The 24,558-nt window shown below is 43.8% G+C and overlaps 1 protein-coding gene and 1 long non-coding RNA gene across 4 annotated transcripts in view; one reads left to right on the plus strand and one right to left on the minus strand.

Annotated features, from left to right (window-relative positions):
- Nucleotides 1–22,617, minus strand: LOC147918120 (uncharacterized). Its single transcript, XR_015552427.1, has 4 exons — nucleotides 22,558–22,617; nucleotides 22,213–22,334; nucleotides 3,892–4,054; nucleotides 1–2,307 (listed from the first exon to the last, which is right to left on the minus strand). It is a non-coding gene; the product is annotated as an uncharacterized LOC147918120 (long non-coding RNA).
- Nucleotides 22,167–24,558, plus strand: part of UPP1 (uridine phosphorylase 1) — a 21,593-nt gene continuing 19,201 nt past the window's right edge. The window contains exon 1 of one of the 3 annotated variants that reach the window (XM_087431713.1): nucleotides 22,167–22,303. The gene's annotated coding sequence lies outside the window, so the exon portion shown is untranslated. Of the gene's footprint in view, nucleotides 22,304–22,529; nucleotides 22,721–24,558 lie in introns of those variants that run through there. The other 2 variants (XM_014793648.2, XM_087431685.1) reach the window with 2 other exon arrangements.

Consider the following 24,558-nt stretch of genomic DNA (forward strand, 5'->3'; position numbering starts at 1 on the left):
TCCACTAAAAGAGGAGAATTTTATTTTTAAATCAAAAGATCCTACTTTATGGATTTCTATGAAAATAAATCCGAAAACCTAGGTGAAATGGAATGTTCTCTAGGATAATGCTATCAGAGTTGGGATCATTAAATTTACAAGGCTTACATAAAGCAATTTCAGTAGGAGAAGTAAAACTATTCAGGAACTACACCACAATATAAGCACCAGGCCACACTGATTTCACTGCGGAATTCTACCCAGCTTCAAAGAGCACAGAGTCCTAATGCTGACAAATATTCCAGACTATAGAAAATCAATGAAAATTCTTCTTACAAAACATAAAATGTTGATTCCAAAACCTGAATATGGTATATGAAAGACAAATCATTAAGCAGTATAATTTATCAATACCAGTACAAAAATACTAAACAAAATAATAGCAACAGAATCCAACATCATTTTAAGAAAATACTCTATTATGACCAAGTAAGATTTTTATTCCAGGAATGCAAGGTTGATTCAATATTAGGTAATCCAATAAGCTTTTTTTTTTTTTTTAATTTTATTTATTTTTTTCCCCCCAAAGCCCCAGTAGATAGTTGTACGTCATAGCTGCACATCCTTCTAGTTGCTGTATGTGGGACACGGCCTTAGCATGGCCGGACAAGCAGTGCATCGGTGCACGCCCGGGATCCGAACCCGGGCCGCAGAGCAGTGGAGCGCGCCCACTTAACTGCTAAACCACGGGGCCGGCCCGGTAATCCAATAATCTAATACGCCATATTAACAGATCAAAGGATAAAAACCATATGGTTTTTTCCATAGAAAAACATTCAACAAAATTCAGCATTTGATTTGGATTTGGGGATGTGGTACAGTGCACGGCGTTGAAATTGAAGGGGAATTCGCCGGAGATCAGGTGTTTTGAGGGAACGCTTCTTTGCTCTGAGAGGCCCGTAGGAAGAGACAGTCTTTTTTCCATTAAATATTACCATATCGGCATGTGAGGCCTGGAAATTTTGCAGCCATCTTGCCGCTTTGAGAGAGACGGCCCAAGAACAAATGTCACACACGGGAGGCAGTGAAGCCCCAACATGAAAAGAACACAGGTCTTTGATAACTACCTGGAAATGCTGAATTAACCAGCCCTGGAGCCACTTTATGTTGGAATGTCACATTTTGCAAAATAATTAAGCTCCACAACATTTAACCTATTTGATCTGGGAGTTCTGTTTTTGCAGCCAAAATTACCCTGGTACTCAGTTCCTGAATAACAAACAAGTGGGTATAGCATCCTTGAGAAACAATACAAGGTTTACCCATTAAGTGTTATTTCCCTGAGTAACAACACTTGTCTACAATCTAATACACTGTCATATTCTTCTCATACAGTACTTGCATCCTTCTTTATTTTTGATTCATTCTTTGGATTACACATAATCCTTACCTATCAATAGGTTGTGTTTTAAATGATTATCAGCTAGTTGTCTGGAAGTCCTAATGCATTTTCCTACAGGAAGAAGATACTAATTGGTCATTATATTTCTAGGCTAGCCCACAGAAAGCTATTTAAACCAAAACATGCTATAAATCTAAAATAAATATTAAACAATATTACGGTATTATCTCTTTCTTTTTTATATCCTAAAATGCTTAAACACACACACAAAATGTTAAAAATGCCAACCTCCCTCCTACACAGTGTAATTAAGAAGTATTTGTGGAATGAATTTATAACATTTCAGAATACACACGCTTTTTTCTAATGCGGTACAATACTAACCATTCAACTCAAAATCAAACATGAAAAAATTTTCAATTTATCTTGACTGCTATTATGTGAGAACAAAGCAGGGAGTTCACTAGAAAAAGAAAAGATTCGCATTATTTTTTGCTCATCCCCAAAAGAAACAAATATGCACAGTCTACAAAACCTATAGCACAAAACTACCTCATTCTGTCTAGCACTCAGTTTCCTTAGCCCCACATCAGATTATCTGTGATCCCTGCATCTCTTCTTATTACCCGGTGGTCACTCTGGATCTTGGGTGAAGACCTTGTTCTTCCAGACGAAGTCAGCCTCATCCTCACACTGGCCTTCAGATTCTCTGGGTCACTGGGGCCCTGAAGCTGGTGGGCTGGAGCCACGTCCCCCAGCATCAGGAGTCCCATACAAGGTGGGCTGGCTGGTGCAGGATCCCACAGCCGGTCTGCCTGAGGGTCCAGCGGAAGCCCTGCTCTTCAGGGGTGAGGGGTGGGAGGTGGAGGGTATTGCGGTATACACTGGTCTTTGTAGTTCCCAGTTGCCCATGTGGCTCTGGGAAGCTAAGGAGGAGACATGAGAGAGGATAGGAATTAGACCTTCACACACAAAAGGGGGGCTCAGAGCCTACCGGGGGCCCCAATTTATACCCCAGGAAGACTCAGGGATTAAGTAAGGGAGGGCGAATCACCACCTCAGGGCACCCCTCAGTTACCCTCTTCCAGGGAAGCAAACTGGGCCAGGCCAAGGGAGGAAGGCAGGTGGCCAGGAGACCCCAGCCCAGACAGCTCCTGGTTTGTAAAGATTTCTATGGTTCGTTGTTCACAAGTGCGTGTCTGAACCTCATGCTCGATGTGGAATAAGCTCTCTCCAGCCGTTAGTTTATTCAGAGTTGGAAGGCACCCTTCTGCTTCCTCATGAAGCAATACCAGAAATGGCCCAGAGAAGTCACATACGTCACTCAGCTGTGTGCCTTGGCCCACAGTCTCCAACTCATCTCTAAATCAGCTCATCTGGACAACGGCATTTCCAAGTTGTCTTCCAGCTCTGAAAAAAGGGCACTGATAATCTATCAAACTGGAATGTGGGTATCTGCCTTCCCAGTGAGGGCCCAGTGGGGCAAGGAGCACCCTGCCAGGACTCCACACCAGTTTTCCAGAACCCTTCAGGGAAGATATTTATCTCCACTTTATAGTTAAAGCAGGGGTCTCAACACGTGTACCTAGGACCCCTGATACCCAACACCTGTTCAGGGGTCTGCGAGGTCCAAACTATTTTCATAATAATTTAAAGACTTTATTTGCCTTTTTCTGCATCATTCTCTCATTACGTTCAGTGCATTTTCCAGAGACTACTTGCTATGTGAGATCACAAGAGATCAAGTGCAGAAGTGGACATGAGAATCCAATCGTCTCTATTAAGCCAGATGTTAAAGAAATTTGCAAAAATGTAGAAAAATGCCACTCTTCTCACTGTTTTTTTAAAAAATAGAGCTGTTTCATAAATATAGGTTATTTATACTAATGTAATGGGCTTGTCACTATTACTTTAAAATAAATATGCTAAACATGTACTAGCTTTCATTTCTATTTCATTTTTTTGGTGATGAAGATTGGCCCTGAGCTAACATCTGTGCCAATCTTCCTCTCTTTTGTATGTGGGACACCGCCACAGCCTGTCTGATGAGTGGTGTAGGTCCGCGCTTAGGAACCAAACCCGCGAACTCTGGGCCAACAGAGCAGGGCATGCGAACTTAATCACTACGGCACCAGGCCGGCCCCATTAGCTTTCGTTTCTAATATGATAAGTATAAATAGCTAGTAACACACATAAACATTTCTCTGGAGTCCTCAGTGATCTTTAAGAGTGTAAAGGCGTCCTGAGGCCAAAATGTTTGAGTTACAGTAATTCAGAAAGGTTGTGACTTTCCCGCTATCACATGGCTCATGGCAGACAGTCTGTCTGCCTCCAGAGTCTGTGTTCTTTTTTCTTCTGCTTTACTGTCTTTGAGTCTTTGCTTTATTTCATGTGATATATACACATTGAATGCCACCCATTGAAAATCCTTCCTTAGAGAACTTTTTCTCATTTGGCACAATATTTGTGCTTCAAAGGTGGACTATAAAGCACTTCTCCTTTGCACTTACCCAGAAGCTGGGGCTCAAGCAGTTTACGTGGCCAGGACAGCAAGCTATCCATTTAGAAAGTTACCAAGAAAGACTGATGCCTCCAGACTAGGCAGAGGACAGTGAGCATAAATCATTTCTTCTGAGATAATCCTGCTCGAACAGCTATCTGTCGCAGGGTGAGCTGGAGGTGGGACACAGAAGATATAGGACAGAGGAGAAATAAATAGAAGAAAATAAATTTCCAAAACATTTGTCAATGCACAATGTACATTACATGCCTGTACATATGCATAGGTGTGTGATATATAATAGAAAGGTACTGCACTCATAAATTTAAAAACCAGGAATTATATTTTTATCACTGTACTTACCAATGTATCCTTCAAATTATCTTTCATTTCCACTTTTTAAAATTTTATTTTGTACCCTCTGGTATGGACTGAATGTTTGTGTCCCCCAAAATTCATACATTGAAATCCTAATCCACAATGTGAGGGTATTAGATGATGTGGTCCTTGGGAGGTGATTCAGGTTAGATGAGGTTATAAGGGCAGGCCCCAGGATGGGACTGGCACCCTTAAAAGAAGAGACAACAAAGAACTTGCTCTCTCTTTCTCTCTCTCTGCCATGTGAGCACACAGTGAGAAGGCGTCTACTTGCAAACCAGGAAGAGAGACCCCTAGGCCTCTCACCAGAAGCCAACCATGCCAGCACCTTGATCTTGGACTTTCAGCCTCCAGAACAACTACTTGAGAAATCAGTGTCTGTTGTTTAAGCCTCTAGTATATGGTATTCTGTAATGGTAGCCCGTGCTGACTAAGACTCTGTGTGTGTGTGTGTGTGTGTGTGTGTGTGTGAGAAAGAGAGAGAGAGAGAAAGGGAGAGAGAACGGAGAAATTAGCATTGATAATATGTATAATAATATATAAATAAATTATATATTTTGCAAGGAACTGTCGGGGCTGGCTCGGCAAGCCTGTAGGGCAGTTGTCAGGAGGGGCAGACTGGAACTCTCAGGAACAGGCTAAAGCTGCTGCCCCAGTATTTCCTTCCTCAGAGAAACTTCAGTTCTGCTCTTAAGATCTTTCGATTGATAGAATCAACTGATTATCGACATTAGTCACATTTCCATGCTGGACTGCATAACTGGGGACCAGAATAACTTGTCTAGCCAGTAGTGTCCAACAAATGCCTGAGAGTTTTGTTTTCCATTTTTTCGCTTTTTAAATTTAGAAAATATCACCTATAGAATAGGACCTAAACCATAAACATACAACCCAATAAGCTGTAGAATAAACCCTCTTATAATGACAACCAACGTCCAAAAACTGAACAGTACAGCCCCCAGAAGCCCCCTGGCATTCTCCGTCCTGACCAGTGAGCCTCCACTGTCCTCCAGCAATCACTCTCCTGACTTTTTGAAATTCACTTCTTGCTTGTCTTTATAATTCACCTGTCTGTTGTGAATCCTAGACGATACGCTTCAGTTTTGCTTAGTTTTTCACTTTAAATCAATGGAATCATACAGTCCTGTATGTCTTCTTGCATCCAACATTATATATGTTATTACACACACTGGTCATCGATCCATTTAATTTCTGTTATATGCGTGCTACACATTATTATATCATATGAATATATCTCTATTTCTTCATCCATTCTACTATTGTTTTCAGCTATTGGCTATAGTAAATAAAGCTTTTGAAATCTCTTAAAAACTTCTTGACCACGTGAAAACCGGTGCTCTCCAAGACCCCTCACAGCCCAAGGGGATCCTCCTATGGAGGGAGTAGAACTGTTGTGAGGGTAGTTTCAACAAGCTAGCCCCTCAGGAGAGCAGAGAGCGACAGTGAGGCGAGAAACCTCTGAGATTGGGAGGCGAAAGTAAGTGCCCCTCCCCCACCCGGCCCTCCCAAGTGGCGCTTCAGCTCAGCCCCATCCCCAGAAGCAGTGGCCCCCAGGTGCCTGGGCCCCACCAGCAGGGGCAGCGTGACCATGTCCCACCCCCACAGGCAGCAGCCCCCAGGTGCCCAGGCCCCACCAGCAGTGGGGCGAGCCCATACCCCCACACCAGAGGCAGCGGCAGCTCAGGCCTCACCACGCCACAGACCCAGCTGCTTCACCTGGACCAAGCCATGGCCCCAACTTCCCTGGCTCCACCGTGCCACGGCCCCACTCCTTTGGCTTGACCGACACCCCTCCCCCCGGCTCCAGCTGCTTCAGCTTGGCCTGTGCTCAGACTCCAGCTGACTTGGCACCAGAAACATCGGCTGACTGTACTCCAGTTCCAGCTTCTTTGGCCCAGTGGCATCCTAGCTCCTCCTTCTTCGGCCCAGCGAACTCCAGCTCCAGCTTCTTTGGCCCAGCGCACTCCAGCTCCAGCTTCTTTGGCCTAGCACACTCCAGCTCCAGCTTCTTTGGCCCAGTGGCATCCTAGCTCCTCCTTCTTTGGCCCAGCACACTCCAGTTCCAGCTTCTTTGGCCCAGCGCACTCCAGCTCCAGCTTCTTTGGCCTAGCGCACTCCAGCTCCAGCTTCTTTGGCCCAGAGCACTCCAGCTCCAGCTTCTTTGGCCCAGCGCACTCCAGTTCCAGCCTCTTTGGCCCAGCAGCACTCCAGCTCTTCCTTCTTTGGCCCAGCATGCTCCAGTTCCAGCTTCTTTGGCCCAGCGGCACTTCAGCTGCAGCTGCTTCAACCCACCCGCACCTGAGCCCCAGCTGCTTCAGCCTAGCTGTGCTCCAGTCTCAGCTGTTCCCACACTGTAGCTCCAGCTGTTCCCACGCTCCTCCCCCAGCAGCCTCCACTCACCCATGCCTCACATCAGCCAGGGGCCCATGAGAGTGCCTGTGGATTGAGGCGGGCCAGAATACACAGCTCTTGACCCCCACCCAGCGGCAGCAAGAGGAAACTGCGACCATATATTTTCACTATGAGGAAAAGTAAGCCAACACCAACAGGCACCATACAAAAATATATTAAATCTCCAGACCAAAAGGAAAATGACAAGCACCCAGAAGTCAATCCGGAAAGCACAGAAATGTATAACCTTAACGACAGAGAATTCAAAACAGCCATCATAAAAAGCTTAATGAAATACAAGAAAACACAGACAGACAATTCAATGAAATCAGTAGTTTCTTCACAAAAGAGATTGAAATTATAAAAAAAAAACATCAGAAATCTTAGAGATGAAAAACACAATAGAGGAGATAAAGACAAATCTGGAAGCCTTAAGCATCAGAGCCGACAATATGGAGGAAAGAATTAGCAATATTGAGGACAACAACACAGAAATGCTCCAGGTGGAGGAGGAAAGAGAACTAAGACTAAAAAGAAATGAAGAGACTCTCTGAGAAATATCTGACTCCATTAGGAAATCCAACATAAGGATTATAGGTATTCCAGAGGGAGAAGAGAGGGAAAAAGGAGCAGAGAACTTGTTCAAAGAAATAATAGCTGAGAACTTCCCAAACCTGGAGAAGGAGCTGGTAACACCAGTGAATGAAATAAATAGATCTCCTAAATATATCAACATGAAAAGACCCTCTCCAAGGCATATAGTAGTAAAGCTGGCAAAAGTCAATGACAAAGAAAAAATATTAAGGGCAGCTAGACAAAAAAAAAAAAAAATAACATACAAAGGATTTCCTATCAGGCTCTCAGCTGATTTCTCGACAGAAACTTTACAGGCTAGGAGAGAGTGGAATGATATATTCAAAATTCTGAAGGACAAAAACTTTCAGCCAAGAATACTCTATCCAGTGAAAATATCCTTCAGATATGATGGAGAAATAATAACTATCCCAGAAAAAGAAAGGCTAAGGGAGTTCATTGCCACAAGACCCCCACTACAAGAAGTGCTCAAGAAGGCCCTCATCCCTGAGAAAAAAAAAGAGAAAGGGGATTCAAAGTTTTGAACAAAGAGGAAAATAGGTCAACAAAACCAGAAAAATTGCAGTCCTCTATCAAAATAGATTAGCAAACACTTAATTATAAAATCAAAGATCAAGGGAAGGTAAGCACCAAGCATAAATATAACCTCATCATGTTAAACACGAACTCACAACACAAGAAGGAATAAGATGTGAACAATGACTTAGAAAGAGAAGAGGAAGGGCCGGCCCGGTGGCGCAAGTGGTTAAGTGCGTGCGCTCCGCTGCGGCGGCCCGGGGTTCGCTGGTTCAGATCCCGGGCGCGCACCGACGCACTGCTTGGCAAGCCATGCTGTGGCGGCGTCCCATATAAAGTGGAGGAAGATGGGCACAGATGTTAGCCCAGGGCCGTCTTCCTCAGCAAAAAAAAAAAAAAAGAGGATTGGCGGATGTTAGCACAGGGCTGATCTCCTCACAAAAAAAAAAAAAAAAAAAAAAAAAGGAAGAGGAAAGGGATCAAATCGACTTAATCTAAAGGAATAAGAGGCCATCAAAAAATAGACTATCACATCCACGAGATTTTTAATACAAACCTCATGGTAACCACTCACCAAATAATCAGAACAGAATCACACACGATAAAGAAAGAGAAAACTAAGAGAGCCCTCATACAGAACTACCAAACTAAACTGGTAGTCCGAAACACACGGGACGAGAAACAAAAGAAATGAAAAAGAACTGGAAAAAGAGCGATAAAATAACAACAACAAGCCCTCATATATCAATAATTACTCTAAATATAAATGGACTGAACTCTCCAATCAAAAGACACAGAGTGGTGGGATGGATTAAAAAACAAGGCCCAACAATATGCTGCCTCCAGGAAACACATCTCAGCTCTAAAGACAAACACAGGATCAGAGTGAAAGGATGGAAGACAATAATCCAACCTAATAGCAAACAGAAGAAAGCAGGTGTTGCCATACTTATATCAGACAAAGTTGACTTCAAGATAAAACAGGTAAGGAGAGACAAAGAGGGGCAATATATAATGATAAAAGGGACAAGAAGATATATCACTTTTAAATATATATGCACCCAATACAGGAGCACCAAGGTACATACAGCAACTATTAACAAACCTAAAAGGAATATTAACAACAACACAATAATAGTAGGGGATCTTAACACCCCACTCTCATCAATGGACAGATCATCCAGACAGAAAATAAATAAAGAAATAACGGACCTAAATGAAAAACTAGATGAGATGGACTTAATAGACATATACAGAGCACTCCATCCAAACACAGCAGATTACACATTCTTCTCAAGCGCGCATGGAATATTCTCAAGAATAGACCATGTGTCGGGAAACAAGGCATGCTTATATAAATTTAAGAAGATTGAAATCATAACAAGCATCTTTTCAGACCATGATGCCATGAAGTTAGAAATCAACTACAAGGAAAAAACTGGGAAAGTGACAAAGCTGTGGAGACTCAACAACATGCTACTAAACCACCAATGGATCATTGATGAAATTAAAGGAGAAATCAAAGCATATCTGGAGACAAATGAAAATGAAAATACACCATACCAACTCATATGGGATGCAGCAAAAGCAGTCCTGACAGGGAAACTCATAGCAATACATGCCCACCTTAACAAACAAGAAAAAGCCCAAACAAGCAACCTCAAACTACACCTAACAGAATTAGAAAAAGAAGAACGAACAAAGCATAAAGTCAGCAGAAGGAGGGAAATAATAAAAATCAGAGCAGAAATAAATGAAATTGAAATTAAAAAAACAGTAGAAAGGATCAGTGAAACAAAGAGCTGGTTCTTTGAGAAGACAAACAAAACTGACAAGCCCTTAGCCAGACTCACCAAGAAAAAAAGACAGAAGGCTCAAATAAATAAAATTAGAAATGAAAAAGGAGAAATTACAACAGATACCACAGAAATACAAAACATTATAAAAGAATACTATGAAAAACTATATGCCAACTCATTGGACAATCTAGAAGAAATGGATAAATTCCTAGACTTATACAACCTCCCAAAACTGAATCAAGAGGAAATAGAGAACCTGAATAGACCAATCACAAGAGACTGAAACAGTAATCAAAAACCTCCCAAAAAATAAAAGTCCAGGACCAGATGGCTTCTCTGGAGAATTTTACCAAACATTCAAAGAGGACTTAATACCTATCCTTCTCAAAATATTCCAAAAAATAGAGGAAGATGGAACACTTCCCAACAAATTATACGAGGCCAACATCACCCTGATACCAAAGCCAGGCAAAGACAATACTAAGAAAGAAAACTACAGACCAATATCCTTGATGAACATAGATGCAAAAATCCTCAACAAAATATTGGCAAACCGAATACAGCAATACATTAAAAAGATCATACACCATGATCAAGTGGGATTTATACCAGGGACACAGGGATGGTTCAACATCCGCAAATCAATCAACGTGATACACCACATTAACAAAAAGAGGAATAAAAACCATATAATCATCTCAATAGATGCAGAGAAGGCTTTTGACAAGATCCACCAACCATTTATGATAAAAACTCTCATCAAAATGGGTATAGAAGGAAAGTCCCTTAACATAATAAACGCCACATATGACAAACCCACAGCCAACATCACACTCAGTGGGGAAAAACTGAAAGCCATCCGTCTGAAAACAGGGACAAGACAAGGGTGCCCACTCTCGCCACTCTTATTCAACACAGTACTGGAGGTTCTGGCCAGAGCAATTAGGCAAGAAAAAGGAATAAAAGCAATCCAAATGTGCAATGAACAAGCGAAACTCTTGCTGTTTGCAGATGACACGATCTTATATATAGAAAACCCTAAAGAATCCATTGGAAAACTATTAGAAATAATCAACAACTACAGCCAAGTGGCAGGGTACAAAATGAATTTACAGAAATCAGTTGCATTTCTGTATACCAACAATGAACTAACAGAAAGAGAACGCAAGAAGACAATCCCATTTACAATTCCAACAAAAAGAATAAAATATCTAGGAGTAAATTTAACCAAGGAAGTGAAAGACCTATACAATGAAAATTATAAGACATTATTGAATGAAATCAATGATGACATAAAGAAATGGAAAAATATTCCATGCACTTGGATTGGAAGAATAAACATAGTTAAAATGTCCATTTTAACTAAAGCAATCTACAGATTCAATGCAAGGCCAATCAGAATCTCAAGGACATTCCTCACAGAAATAGAACAAAGAATACTAACATTCATATGGGGCAACAAAAGACCCCGTATAGCTAAAGCAATCCTGAAAAAGAAGAACAGGGCTGGAGGCGTCATAATTCCTGACTTCAAAACATACTACAAAGCGATAGTAATTAAAACAGCATGGTACTGGTACAAAAACAGACACACAGATCAATGGAATAGAATCAAAAGTCCAGAAATAAAACCTCATATCTATGGGCAGCCAATCTTTGACAGAGGAGCTAAGGACATACAGTGGAGAAAGGAAAGTCTCTTCAATAAATGGTGCTGGGAAAACTGGACAGCCACTTGCAAAAGAATGAAAGTGGACCACCTGCTATCGCCATACACAAAAATTAACTCAAAATGGCTCAAAGATCTGAAGGTGAGACCTGAAACTATAAAACTCCTGGGGGAAAATATAGGTAGTACACTACCCGCCATCAGCCATAAGGGATCTTTTTGAATTCCATGTCTACTCAGACAAGGGAAACAAAAGAAAAAATAAACAAGTGTGACTTCATCAGATTAAAGAGCTTCCACAAGGCAAATGAAACCAGGATCAAAATGAATAGGGAATCTACCAGCTAGGAAAAAATATTTGCAAACCATATATCTGACAAGGGATTAATCTCCACAATATATAAAGAACTCACCCAAGTGAATAACAAAAAAACAAACAACCCAATGAAAAAATGGGCAGAGGAAATGAACAGATACTTCTCCAAAGAAGATATACAGATGGCCAATAGGCACATGAAAAGATGTTCAACATCACTAATCATCAGGGAAATGCAAATCAAAACAACACTCAGGGGCCGGCTCCGTGGCTTAGTGGTTAAGTGCGTGCGCTCTGCTGCTGGCGGCCCGGGTTCGGATCCCGGGCGCGCACTGACACACTGCTTCTCCGGCCACGCTGAGGCCGTGTCCCACATACAGCAACTAGAAGAATGTACAGCTATGACATACAACTATGTACTGGGGATTTGGGGGGAAAAAATAAATAAATAAAATCTTTAAAAAAAAAAAAAAAAACAAAAAACAACACTCAGATATCATCTTACACCGGTTAGAATGGCTATAATCACCAAGACAAAAACCAACAAATGCTGGAGAGGCTGTGGAGAAATGGGAATCCTAATCCACTGCTGGTGGGAATGCAAACTGGTGCAGTCTCTATGGAAAACAGTATGGAGATTCCTCAAAAAATGAAAAATAGAAATACCTTATGATCCAGCCATCCCACTACTGGGTATCTAACCAACGAACCTGAAATCAACAATCCAAAGAGGCTTATGCACCCCTATGTTCATTGCAGCATTATTCACTATAGCCAAGACATGGAAGCAACCCAAGCATCCCTCGACTGATGACTGGATAAAGAAGATGTGGTATATATATACAATGGAATACTACTCGGCTATAAAAAAAGACAAAATCGTCCCATTTGCAACAACATGGATGGACCTGGAGGGTATTATGTTAAGTGAAATAAGCCAGATAGAGAAAGATAAACAGTGCATGATTTCACTCATATGTGGAAGATAAACCAACACACGGACAGATAGAACTGTTTGGTGGTTACCAAGGACTGGGGGGTGGGGGCTGGGCACAAAGGGTGGAGGGATGCACTTATATGGTGACTGATAAACAATAATGTACAACAAAAATTTCACAATAAAAAAAAAAAACTTCTTGAAAACTTCCAAAAACTTTTTTTGGAAAAAATTTTCAAATCCTAGGATTCAAATTGCTGGTTCATGAGATAGGGATATTGTCAATTTTACTAGATAATGTCCATTTTCCAAAGTGGTTGAGCCATTTGACACTCCTACAAGCAATATAAGAGAGTTGCTCCTTATCCTAGCCGAAGCTAGATTTTGTCACACTTCTTAATTTTTGTCAACCTCTCACCCCCAATATATAAAAAATTCCTACAAAACAAAAAAGATAGACAGTCAAAAAGAAAAATAGGCAGGATTCTTAAACAAACATTTCTCAAGGATATTCAGTGATCAATAAACATGAAAAAATGCTCAACATCATTAGCCACTCAGGGAAATTTAAATTAAAGCCACATTGAGCTATAGCTGCACACACCAGAATGGCTAAAATTTAAAAACCCCAAACAAGCAAAACCTAACCATACCTAGTGATGGGAGGCTGTGCAGCTCCTAGAACATGCCGGAGCCACTGGCAGCCTAACCTTGCCCAAGGTGAGGCACACTGTTTTGTAAATAACTGATGCCTGAAGGCCAATGTGCCTGGGAAAAGAAGGGATAAAAACTCTAACCTTTCCTGAACACCTACAGTGGCTCATGTCACACTAGATGCTTTATCCACAGTTATTCATCAAATGCTCACTGTTACCTAACGAGACAGGAGTGCTATGATGATTTAACTGCACCTTTGTTGGGTGGCTATAGATTGACCTATCTCAACACAGGTATAAGGACACAGATGTATTCAACAGTCATTGTTTGAGGCACTGGAGACACAGCAGCAAGTAAAACAAAGTCCCACCCTAGTGAAGTTTGTATTCTAGTCTGAGAGACAGATACTTTAATAAATAATGTAAATAAACATAAACTCCTTCATGATGAGTCCTTGGCCAGTATCAAAATGGGAGACTTCCATCCAGACAAGATGGCATAGCTTAATTTTTCCCAGCTCCTTCCCACTAAGTACAACATAAACCCTGGAAATAATTCAAGAGGCAGCCAAATCAAATCTCTGGAAAGCGGTAAGAAGGTGGTGAGCTGGTTTGGGATCCCAGAAATGGAGGACCAGCATGAGCACAGAACATCTTAGTTCCCCCTCCAACAGAGCAAGGCAACCTGGACCTTGCATTTCCCAATCCCCAGACTAGCAATGGAAGGCAGCCCAGGTGGGCTCCTTCCTCCCCTGGACGGAATGGGAGCCCCATCAAAAATATCAAGTGAGCTGAGCGTGGGGGTTTGATGGGCAGCCCCACTAACCACAAGCGACTAGAGGACACAGTTTCCTTTCTTACCAGGCTTAAGACTTCCTCTGCCACGGAGAGATTCCCAGGTGGTCAGTTGGCACTGGCAAGAGAGACAACATGTAACCCACAGGAAGGAAAGAACAGAGAAGCAGGAACAAGAAATAGTCAAAGCAAACAGAACACAAACGATAAAATGGTGGACTCATCACTAACATATCAATAATTACCTTAAATGTAAATGATCTAAATATACTGATCAAAAGACAGAGATTGGCAGAGTCGGAAAAAAGACAAAAAACAAAAATGTCACAGCCCAACTACATGCTGTTTGTAAGAAACTCATTTCAAATTCAACACAAGTATGAAAATACAACACATCAAAATATGTGGTAGGCAGCTAAAGCAGCACTAAGAGGGAAATTGTGGCATTAAATGCCTACATCAGAAACAACAAGAGGCCTCAAATCTATCATTCAAGTTCCCATCTCAAGAACTAAAGAAGAATAGCAAAATAAGCCCAGAACAAGCATAAGGAAGGAAATAATAAAGATCAGAGCAGAAATCAATAAAATTGAAAAGAGGAAAACAATAGAGGAAATCAATGCAAGAAAAAGCTTGTTCTTTAAAAAAAAAAAAAACAATGAAATCCACAAACTTCTAGCAAGACCCATAAGAATAAGAAGAAAGAAGATATAAATCATCCAGTATGGATGGAATAGGGGACATCACAACAAATCTTGCAGCCTTTAGAAAGATGACAAGAAAACACTAGGAACAACTTCCCCTCATAAATTTACCAGTTGATAAGAAATAGATCAATTCTTCAAAAACCACAAACTACCCAAACTCAACCAGGATGAAACAGACAGCTTGAATAGTTCTATCACCACTAAAAAAAACTGAAGTAATAACTAAAAAGCTCCTAAAAAATAAATCTCCAGGCCTAAATGGTTTCACTGGAGAATTCTACCAAATGTTTAGAAACTTGACACTAATATTACACAATCTTTCCCTGAAAATAGAAGAGAGAACACTTTCCAACTTATTTTATGAGGCCAGTATTACCGATATCAAAATAAGAAAAAGACAGTATAGAAAAAAAAATTATAGACCAATCTCTCATGAATTCAGACACAAAAATCTTCAACAAAATATTAGCAAACAGAATCCAATGTATAAAAAGAATTACATACTATTACCAAGTGGGATTTATCACGGATATGCTGGGTGGTTCAACATTCAAAAATCAATGAATGTAATCTACCATATAAACATGCTAAAGAAGAAAAATCATATGATCCTATGAATTGACACAGAGCATTTGGCAAAATTTAGCACCCGTTCATGACAAAAACTCAGCAAAGTAGAAATAGTGGGGGACTACCTCAACTTGATAAAGAGCATCTACAAAAAAACCCTATAGTCAATATCATAGGTAGTCATGAAAGATTGAATGCTGTTTTCCTCCTATGATCAGGAACAAGGTAAGGATGCCCAGCCTCATCACTTTTATTCAACATAGTACTGGAAGACCTAGCCACTGCCACAAGGCAAGAAAACAGCATACAAGGCATACAAGTCAGAAAGGAAGAAATAAAACTGTCTCTATTTGTAAATGACATGATTGTCTATGTAGGATATCCCAAAGAATCTCAAAAAAAACCCCTCCTAGAACTAATAAATGAGTCTAGCCAGATTGCAGGATAAGAGATCAATACATAGAAATCAATCACATTTCTACTTATGAACACGCAGAAACTGATGTTAAAAACACAACGCCGTTACAATTACTCCAGAGATAATGGAATACGTCGGCATACCTGTAACAAAACAGAACCAGGATCTGTGTGCTGAAAATTACAAAATGCTGATGAAAGAAATCAGAACAGACCTGCATGAGCGGAGACACACCTTGTGTTCATGCACCAGAAGGCTCAACATAATGAAGATGTCATTTCATCAACTCAACTCCAAATACAAGTAGGAAAAATGGGGATTATAGCTAAGGAGCAGTGTGGGGTCAGTGGATGGAAAAATACTAAGAGGAAACATCAAGGGTAGAGGGATTCTGGCTAAATCAACTTAGAAGGATTCTTGTTGAGGGCAGGCCAGGGTGATATGATATCGAGGTGGGGAGTGAGGAATTTGATCAGAAATTGAGGATGATCAGATACCAAGTGTCTTTGTTTGGGCTGCTATACCAGAAGTAACACACTGGGTGACTTACAAATAACAGACATTCACTTCTTACAGGTCTGGAGGCTGTAAGTCTAAGACCAGGGAGCCAGCATGGTCGAGTTCTAGTGAGAACCCTCTCCTGGGTTGCACACGGCCGCTTTCTTGTTATATCCTTACATGGTGGTGAGAGAGAGGAAGCAAGATCTCTTGTGACCCTTATAAGGGCACTAATTTGATTCACAGGACCCCACCTTCATGAGTTCACCTAATCCTAAGCACCTCCCAAAGGCCCCACCTCCTAACACCATCACATTGGGAGACAGGTCTTCAACATATGAATTTTGGGGACATAAATATTCAGTCCATAAGACCAAGGGTGGGGAATATTTGCTAAACTGACTCAGCAGGATTCTTGCTAAAATTGGGCTAAGCAGGCAGAGCCCAAGGCAGGGACTGGTCAGAAGGGAGACTCAAGAAGCTGACTCAAGTTTGGTCAAGGAGAGACTCTGTGTCAGGACCCAAATGATCTATAGGGTTAAGGCACTGCCTTATCAATATCCCAGTATGTTTTTGCAGACAAAAAATTTATACGGAATAAAATTTATATGGAAAGGCACAGGCCTTAGAACAGCTAAAACAATCTTAACAAAGAAGAATAAGTAGGAAAATTATTCTACTCAATATTAAAGTCTACTATGTCATTACAGTAATCAGTGCAACATTGATGCATAGATGACAAGAGCAGAATAGAAAACCCAAAAATACCACACAAATATGCTCAACTAACTTTTGACAAAGATGCAAAAGCAATTCAAAGAAGGAAAGATAGCGTTTTCAACAAATGGTGCTGAGCCATTGGATATCTATAGGTAAAAAAAAACAAAAACAGAAAAACTTTACTAAACCATCACACCTAAAAACAGAACATGAACTTGTAAGTGAACATAAGTGAGGTCATCTTGTTATGCTAAATGACTCCAGCCCCTCCTCTATGTGACTACTCGGTGCTCTGCGTACTCTAAAATAATTCACATGCTCTCCTGATTTATGGCCTCTGCTTACCTATGTACTCCCCTATAGCTTGATAAATTAAAACTTTGTTCTATGAGTTTCTCTCCAGGAACAGGCTGACCACAGGTGGGAAACACACCTACAAGATACTCATCATCACTGACAGAAGAAAAGAACAATGAAACAGTCCATCATGCTTGAAGGCCGACATTTCTTTTCTTTTACAGCTGGGCACATGACCAACTTTTATTTATTTATTTTTTATTATTTATTTTTTTTGTGAGGGAGATCAGCCCTGAGCTAACATCCATGCTAATCCTCCTCTTTTTGCTGGGGAAGACCGGCTCAGAGCTAACATCTATTGCCAATCCTCCTCCTTTGTTTTCCCCAAAGCCCCAGTAGATAGTTGTATGTCATAGTTGTACATCCTTCTAGTTGCTGAATGTGGGACACCGCCTCAGCATGGCCGGAGAAGCAGTGTCAGTGTGCGACTGGCATTCGAACCCGGGCCGCCAGTAGCGGAGCGCGCGCACTCCACCGCTAAGCCACCGGGCCGGCCCCTGAAGGCTGACATTTCTAAACCCCCTCCTTACTGCCCATTTTCCCTACATAATTACCTCAAGATTCTGCACTTGCAGATGGGTTTTTTGAGACATTAGTCACCCGTCTCCTGGTTATGCCGGCTAATTGAATTACAGCTTCCTTTCTTGAGCCCTAACTCTTTGTGATTGATTGCTCAGATCATGGCCAACAGAGCGAGCCCATTGCTCGGTAACAAATTTAGATGTAAAACATAAAACTATAAGACTTTTAGAAAAAAACACAGGAGAAAATCCTCAGGACATAGGGGGAGGCAAAGAGTTTTTAGACTTGACAAAAAAGCATGATCTATAAAAGGGAAAATTGATAAACTGATCTCATCAAAATTTAAAACACTTTTTCCCTGTGAAAGCTCAGATGAAGAGGATAAATAGACAAGCTACAGACTGGGAGAAAATATTTGCAAACAATATATCCAACAAACAATTTGTATCTAGAATATACAAAAAACTTTCAAATCTCAACAAGAAAAGCAAAACACCAAACAATCCAATTAGCGAATGGGGAAAAGACACGAACAGATATTTCACCAAAGAGCACATCCAGATGTCGACAAGCACATTAAAAGATGCTCAACATCACAAGCCATCACGGAAGTGCAGCTCAAAACCACAATGAGATATTAGTGCACCATGATCAGAACGGATGAAATGAAAAAGAATGACATCAACTACTGGGGAGGATTCGGAGAAACTGGATCTTGCATTCACTGCTTGTGAATGTAAACTATTACAGCCACTCTGGGAAACCGTTTGGCAGTCTCTTGTAAAATTAAACATGCAATTACCATACAACCCAGCAACTGCATTCTTGGCATTTATCCCAGAGAAATGAAAACTTATACTTGTACGTGTAATTGCATAGTAGCGTTACTCTTAACAGCCTAAAACCAGAAACAGTCTAGGTGTCTTTCAGCAGGTGAATGGTTAAGCAAACTGAGGCACATCCACACCATGGAACGCTGCACGCAACAAAAAAGAACAACTACTGATAATATACAACGAGGACAAATCTCCAGGGAATTCTGCAGTGGAAAAAGCCAGTGGCCAAAGGTTAGATACAGTATGTTGCCACGTATATAACATTTTTGAAGTGACAAATTTTAGAAATGGAGGACAGATTAGTGGATGCCAGGGCTTAGGGGTGGAGGTGTATAGGAGAGCTGGGAGGGAGGTGGGAGTGGGCCATCCAAGGGTGACACGGAGGTCCATGGGGTGACGGACCACTCAGTATCTTGACTGTGGTGGTATCAGGCCCATGACAACGCTGTATAGAACTAAACAGGAAAATGAGTCCAAAAACCCCGAGGAAATTCGAAGAGCACTGGTGGGTTGTGTTAATGTCACGCCCTGGCTGTGACACCCTGCTGCAGTTCCGAAACACGTTCTCATGGGGGAAACCAGGTAAAAGCAACAAGAGATCCCTTTGTATGACTTCTTACAACTTGTCTTAGTCCCTTCAGGCTGCTGTAACAAAATACCACAGGCTGGGACGCTTACAAACAGACACTTATTTGTCACAGTTCTGGAGGCTGGAAGTCCAAGATCAGGGTGCCAGCAGACTCCGTGTCTGGTGAGGCCCACTCCTGGTTCATAATTGATCATCTTCTTGCTGTGTCCTCATGTGGTGGATGGGATGAGGGAGCTCTCTGGGGTCTTTTTACAAGGGCACTAATCCCATCGTGAGCCCTCATGACCTAACGACCTCTCAAAGGCTCCACCTCCTAAGACCATGACCTTGGAGTTAGGATTTCAACACATTAACAGGATTGGGGGGGCACATTCAGATCCTAGTAAACATCATAATAGACACTCATCTCAATAAAACTTCACAATTTCCTCAATAAAAACTCAATAAAAAAATCACAGTGGGGCGATGGTCTAGAATTTGAGGGGTGGGGCACTGGGAGGTGACTGGGGTCAGGGAAGGTTCTCTTGGAAATGACCTTTTAGTTGAGACCCAACTGAGGACTGAAGAGACGACTCTGGCAGAGTAGGCAAACACCACGGGGGACAGGAGGTGAGTTCAGAGAACTGACACAAATGGAGGGGCAGCCAGCAGGAGGGCACTGAGGTGATCTGTATGCACTTAACCCTTGAGTGGCTCCCACCAAGTGCTTTTCAGTTTCCTAAACTGGTTTCCTACCGCACTTGCAGAAAATGACGGGCAGCTTCCTCAGTTTACACCAACACACCTTTGAGGGTTATCTGTGACAATCTAACCTGAATTTTTAAAAAAGCAGCAATAAAAGAGGTGTCTCAGGATACTGAATGGTTCTAGATGGTGAGTGAGAGTTGAAAGTATACTGTAATCTGACAAGCAACTGTCTACTATATGTATTGTACCACTAATCTGTATACTAATTATAACACATTTTTGTATCCCATCTGACCTTGACCCTCCTACAGAACAGGCATCAGTCCCATCTCACAAATGGAGCTCCGATGGGCTCCAGTAACTTGCAGAAGTCAACAGCTAGCACGAGCACGGCCCAGTGACACCAGCGTAACTTCACAGGAGGGAAAAGTCACTATGGGCTGTATAGTACACTGAACACCAATTAAGAAATTAACTATTACTTCCCGGTGGAATGGTGAACTTCCCTGTGAGATAATGGTTTAGAATGAAAGCAATCAAGTAGAAGGGCGTATGGAAAACTGAGTGCAGACAGAGCCGTGTGGCAGCAAGGGGTGGGGTGACACTGCGGAGCCCTCGTTTGCCCTCTGCATTTGGTGTCTCAGATTGGACAGTCCCGGATGCCCTGCGCTTTCCTGCTGGGAAGGAATGCCAGCAGCAGTTCTCGGACAGGTGAAGACTGAGAGGGCAAGAGCACAGCGCCGGTGGCGTCCATCAGGTGCCTGGGGCCACTTATAAATGTTCCGGTGGGTGGTCCTAGAACACTGTGTGTGACACAAAGGTACCTGCCCTCCCACAGGTGAGGCGAGGATGCTTTTCTCCTCCACTCTGTCTCATCAACAATGAAAACGCTGTGTGACCACTACATTGTTTCATGACCTCCTCTTGGGGCCGGCGGGCTATCTGGAAAACACTGTTCTTCCAAGTTTCCACCCTCTCTCTGAATGGTGTTCAGGAAAGCGGGAGAGCTGCTGGGATGGAAAGGGAAGGGCAACTGGCACCTGGAACTGGGGGTGAGCACGCCAAAGCGGTGAAGAAGCCTCAGTTAACCATGCTAAACTAGCGCAGCTTTGGGAGAATTCGAGTAGTTTGGCGTTACTCCCGGGTTTTGGCAAGCGGACAGGAGTGGGTGTCATTGTTTGGTGTGGTCAGGCCTTCACAGAGTGACTGATTTCCTGAGCCACCTCTCAGGCCACTGCCACTCTTTGAAAGAGGTGGGGCTGGCCTGGCGGTGTGAGGACTGTGTCCCTTGGCTTTTCTGTCTGTAACAGGTTTACAAATGGCTGGACACAATTTCACTTCCAGTCTGTAACATTTGCAAGGTTTTAACTTGACAAATAAGTCTGCAGTACTTGATTCTCCAGTTCACATGCAGCCTTTTGGAAATGAAAGCGTAGGGGAGGAAGACATATCCTCTACCCTTTCCAGGGCCTTTCGGCTGGGCTATGAATTAAAATGACATGAGACAGACTAAGAGGAGAAAATCAAACAAAGCTTTATAACATGTATACACGGGAAAGACTCAGGAAAAACTGGGTAACTCAACAAAATGGGGGAGGCTCTCATCTTAAATACCATCTTCAGCTAAAGACAAAGGAGATGTTGTGGGTAGAGGTTTGGGACTTCAAAGGGGAGGAAGGCAATTCACAGGCAGATGGAAAAGCAAATGTTTGGTAAACAGCACTTTGATAAGAACAGCCTTAGCGAGGACTCTCCCAGTCTAAGGAAACCCCGAGAGTTATCCATGGTGAAGGCCTGTCCCCCAGGCCTTCACCTTACATTCTTTTAGGCAGTTAGGGGGAAGGCCAAAGTTTCTTTCAGAGTCTTGTTTTTAAAAATAATCAAGCCAAGGCAAAGAGACACATTTTAGGGTAGCCAATTCTGATCCCCCACAAAAGAAAAACGGTCCTAATCTCCCAGAGGTCACCGGCCACTGCTGTCCACCTCCCTCGAGGTTCTCAGGCACCCAGCCCCTTGGTGCAGGCTGTATACGCAGGGTGCGTGTGGACAGCCGGGACAGGTGACTCGAGCAGTGGCTGGAAGCAGTTCCCCGGTCTCAGCTGGTGACTCTGAATGGATGAGTCATTTCCTCTCCCTGGGCCAGCGTCTCCTGGCTTTCCCCAAGCTACTGAGGAGCTCCCGGGGCTAGGAAGGTCCCAAAGGAGAAACCGAGGCTGGCGAGATCAAAGGAACCACAGCTGACACGGCCCACCCCCATTCCTGACCGCCCGCCAGGGCTGACTGCACGTGGTTTCCCTCCGGCAGTTTCTCTGGGCTGGGCCCTCGCGCGCTCTCGCTGGGCCCCCTCACACAGACCTGGGCTCCTGCACTAGCGGTCTGACCTTGGGCGGTCAGAGTCTCTTGCCCGCACGTCTCCTCTGTTGTCGGTCCAGGAGGAAAACACCAGGTAAGAGTTCCTCGTCGCACGAGCGGCTTAACTAGTAACAGGGAAGAGGCTGGGTAGTCACCACGCCCGCGGCTCCAGAGGGGGAAACAATAGCGGGCGGAGGTGGGCGGACAGCCTTCCGGGACCTGGGGGGCGGGGGCGGGGGCGCCAGGCCGGGGGCGCGGCCAGCCCAGCCGGCGGGCGGACGGACAGGCGGGGCGGGGCTCGGCGGTGACCCCTGGGGAGCGGCGCGCAGACTTTGATCCGAAACTCACGTTGCTCCTCGTTGCCTTCGTGAACGAGTCGGGCGCGCTGGAGAGCCGCCCCTTCCTCGGCCCCCAGGCGAGGTGTTTGTCTCCGGCGGCGCTGAGCTAGCGTGTGTGGCGCGGTGAGTGGTCCGCGGCCAGCGTTCTTCTTTCGGGAACCTTTTACCTGCCGGTGAGGTGGCTGAGGCTCGCGTAGACCCGGGCTACTAGCTGGAAGGATGTGCGGGGGGCGGGGCGGGGGCCCGGGGAAGGTGCGTGCGGAGGGGACCACACGGAGAGGGCGCGCGGGGTGCGCGGGAGGAGAGTGCGCAAGGCCCGGGAGGGTGCGGGCGCTCAGAGGAGGGTGAGCGCGGGCGAGCGCGCGGGGAGGAGGGTGCGAGCGAGGAGGATGAGCAGGGTGCGTTGGGAGCGGGCTGTGTGGGGAGCCAGGCCAGAAAGGTGCGCTGGGAGGATGTGCCGGCAGGAGGGTGCGCTTCGAGGATGTGCGGGGAGCGGTGCCGGGAGGGTGCGCGCCGGGAGGGTGCTCTTCCTCCCATCCGCCAACCGCCGGCCTCTCTCGCGCGCCCCGCCACCGGCGGCGCGCGGCGGTGTGTCTCTCCGTATCCCGGCGAGGATCCACCGGGTGGAGGCGATGCGATGGGGGCGGAGCAGGGCTTCCCCGCAGCCCAAACCCTGGTGGGGAAGGGGTGCGGGAACAGCTAGAACTCCCCTTTTCATGGGGGAAGGAATAAAATTACATTTTGGAGAACGTTACCGAAGCTTCGGAGTTCAAATGGGCTCAAGTATAGGCTAAGCCAACATTTAACAAAGTGTTGTAGCATAAAATACTGGCATCGCGTTGACGGGCAAGTCAAAAGAGAAACTTGACCGTCATGAATTATATGACACGAATAGAAATTGCACTGGGGGCGGGCCCTCTTACACTTCTTGTTTATGGCAAGCTGTCCTTGGACCTGGAAGAGTCCAGAGAGGAGAACCTCATGCATCTTGTCTCCCTTCCAGGTCGGGGCTTGGCGAGTGACTCAGGGTCACTGGCAGCCTTCCTGGCCAGCCTGGGACTGGCTTTAGGATTTCACCTCGTGGATGCAGAATGTGCCCCACTTTCCTGTTCTTAGTTCATCTCTGCTCATGCTCTGTACCCCTCAAATCCAACTGTGCTGGAATCATGCGTTGGGGAGGAAAAACTTCTATCCTCTTAGGTTAAATTCTTGGGGGACTGCAAATTAAAATGACAAGAGACAGATTAGCAAGAGGAAAGACAGAATTTGGAGGGAGTTCACAGAAAAATTTGAGTCCTGGAGGTGGTTAGAATTTGGGGTTTATAAATCATCTTAATAGGGGATGGGGAGGGGCAGAGGGGCACTTCTGAGAGAATAAATGACTTCTTAGAAGGAGGAGCACTTATGGAACACAAAGGACTTTGGAAAGATAAATGAACCCTTAGAGAGGAGATGAGAGATGACAGTGACAATGTCTGTTTTTTTTCAGAGAAGAAAAGATTAGAGTTGCTTCCTACAAGGAGGGGATTCATGACATTTGAGTTCTTTTGGGAGGCTCTGCTTTTAGGCAGATAAGGGATTTCAGGAATTCAAATGTCTTCAGCTCAGAATAATTGTTATGCAACAGTGGCTTATTCTGTATCCCTTCACGAGGATCTAACATGAAGATCTCTGACTGTCAGTTCGTTGCTTCCAACCTTTCAGAGGCACCCAGTCACCTGATGCTCAGGTATTTTATGGTGACACACACCGCCTGAGCATTTGGCCCCTGCCCATTCCCCTGATTCCATCTCCCTGAGCTGAGCTGGCTGAGTGGTTTCTCTGTCTGCTCCAGTGCTGCTTTCCTACACATCTTATGCGGTTTCATGTCTCCTTGCAGTAAATACTGTTAGTCCTGTCTTCTCTCTACCACGTCTTTTCCTGGCTATTCCTAGTCAGGAATCATTAAGAACCAACCCATTACTCATGTTGAATGAAAGCAACCTCCCGGGTGCTCTTTGCACCTTCCTGG

This window comes from Ceratotherium simum, chromosome 1, assembly GCF_057802395.1.
Source record: "Ceratotherium simum simum isolate JZ-2026a chromosome 1, ASM5780239v1, whole genome shotgun sequence".
Classification (NCBI taxonomy): Eukaryota; Metazoa; Chordata; class Mammalia; order Perissodactyla; family Rhinocerotidae; genus Ceratotherium; species Ceratotherium simum.